General features: G+C 38.5%; 1 protein-coding gene across 1 annotated transcript in view; it reads right to left on the bottom strand.

Annotated features, from left to right (window-relative positions):
- Positions 1 to 2,168, bottom strand: part of LOC144967376 (uncharacterized) — a 45,674-nt gene extending 43,506 nt beyond the window's left edge. The window contains exon 1 of the mRNA XM_078904496.1: positions 1,623 to 2,168. The gene's annotated coding sequence lies outside the window, so the exon portion shown is untranslated. The remainder of the gene's footprint in view (positions 1 to 1,622) is intronic.
- Positions 2,169 to 2,461: the final 293 nt, after the last annotated feature.

Below are 2,461 nucleotides of genomic sequence, written 5' to 3'. Positions count from 1 at the left end.
AATGGTATGTATTCATGCAGCTTGCAAGGTTCAAGTATGCCGCTGTCGCCGGTGCCGTCTCTCAAAATGTCTCACCGTACTCAGGTTTATAACGAGTACATGAATCGTAACACACACACACACACACACACACACACAGAGAGAGAGAGAGAGAGAGAGAGAGAGAGAGAGAGAGAGAGAGAGAGAGGAGAGAGAGAGAGAGAGACTCTAATGGAAATGCATTATAATAGTGCAGAAAAAACATGTTTGTCTCGTTCTTCATTTTCATTATTATTGTCGGCTCTAACACGTTATAAAGCGCTTTGAGCACATTAATGCAATATCGTGCTATGTAAAAGATCTCTTTTTAATATAAAGAGAGGGTCGTGTTTGGGGGAGATGAGGAGGAGGAAGTGATGAGAGGCGATCAGAGGTTATCATAAAGTCATGAAAGAGAATTTGATACCTGCGAGAAATGTGGTGTGTGTGTGTGTGTGTGTGTGTGTGTGTGTGTGTGTGTGTGTGTGTGTGTGTATGATATATATATATATATATATATATATATATATATATATATATATATATATATATAACAATGGATGAGTAAATATAATGTAGACCGATTTCTCTATGTTCGGTTAACCTCAAGCAAATATGCATATTGATGCTGTACGGTTAAGGAAATACTCACAAGATCCGCCAGCCACATAAAATGTACAAACACACAAAAGCAAGTGCAACCTATAACATTTATAGTCTGACTGATAGAATTCAGTGAGAACTAGTAATCAATCAGCCACCAGGCTGTACAAAAACAATAAGAAAGGGCTGAGTGACGTCAACTTTGTTCCTTCCATATAGATAGTATGCGCTTGGCTAAGAAGCTCACAACATTGCCATCCGGATGTATCACGGACCAAACCACAAAATCGTGTGTATCCATGAACGTTTATAGTCAGGTTAATACAGTTTAGTGAGCATTACTCATAAACGCGGATGGCAAAATAAAATAACAAAGACCTGAGTGACGTCAAATAAGAACTATCTATAGATAGTATGCAGATGACGTCACTCAGGCCTTTGTTATTGTTTTTGCCATCCGCGTTTGTGAGTTGTTCTCACTAAACTGTATTAACCAGACTATAAAAGTTCATGGTTACACAGAGTTTGTGTGTTGGTCCGTTATACTTCCGGATGGCAATGTTGTGAACTCCTTGGCCAAGCGCATTCTATCTATAAAGAAATGCAATTACACACACATTAACAGACAAATAGGCAGATAGATAAATAGAGATAGATAGATAGATAGATAGATAGATAGATAGATAGATAGATAGATAGATAGATAGATAGATAGATAGATAGATAGATAAGCACCAGTTACAAATCACATAGTTATAAAAGGTACAGGGAGAGAAGAAGGGCAATTCTGAGTGGTATACAATAATAGAGAGGGAGAGAGAAAGATAAGCGCATATAATATAACAAGGTAGACATAATAATATCGACAAACTGGTAGATCAATTGATAGAAGGGGTACGGGTGTGTGTGTGTGTGTGTGTGTGTGTGTGTGTGTGAGAGAGAGAGAGAGAGAGAGAGAGAGAGAGAGAGAGAGAGAGAGAGAGAGAGAGAGAGAGACTCACGCTTGAAACTCCGTTGGTTATAATCACAGATTTTGTAAGTAGCTTAGCTGATCCAAAGATCACATTGAACTACTATTAGCCTACTACTATCTACTCCTATTTATAACTGTTTCAAAATAACACACTTCACAAACTGCACACTGCCTGTTCCACAGCAGCTGAAAAACGTCTTTCTCTTCAAAACTCAAAACAACACAACAAATGCAACACGTGTTGTGTTGGAAATTAAATTTTAATAGGTGGTGAAGGTAACCTACTGTTATCCTTTTTGGAATTTTATAGTCTAGTGTGTTACACTGTTGAAAATGTTACACAGTTGCTTTCTCTTCAAAACAACAAATGCAACAAGTGTCGTGTTGGAAATAAAGTAGGTGTAATGAAGGTAACCTACAGTTCTCCTTTCCGAATTTTATAGCATGTTACAATATTGAAAATGTTACACAGTTGCTGCTAATATTAATTTTACGAGATGATAATCTGCAAACGTAAACAATGCCACATGGGCTCAGTGGTTTTTATCGTCTGCCCCTGCAAGCATTCAGTCTCGTACATTGACCCACATTCAATCGTATAAATGTGGCTGTGGCTGGCTGCCGAGCCAGAGATAACCCATCAACAAGGCTTGAGGTAAATAGTTTTTTAGGTTAACATTATAGAAACACATACACACACGCACACACGCACACACACAGACACACATTCATACACGCACACACACACACACACACACACACACACACACACACACACACACACACCGATTCACACCGTCCTTGATTTCTGGGTCAAGGATTAGAAAGTCGATGAATCAGCGCTCGAAGATAGTTGATAACAATAAC

This window comes from Berghia stephanieae, chromosome 3 (assembly GCF_034508935.2).
Source record: "Berghia stephanieae isolate SIO BIC M18660-M18661 chromosome 3, UCSD_Bste_1.3, whole genome shotgun sequence".
Taxonomy (NCBI): domain Eukaryota; kingdom Metazoa; phylum Mollusca; class Gastropoda; order Nudibranchia; family Aeolidiidae; genus Berghia; species Berghia stephanieae.
This window is presented reverse-complemented; position numbering and strand designations above follow the sequence as displayed.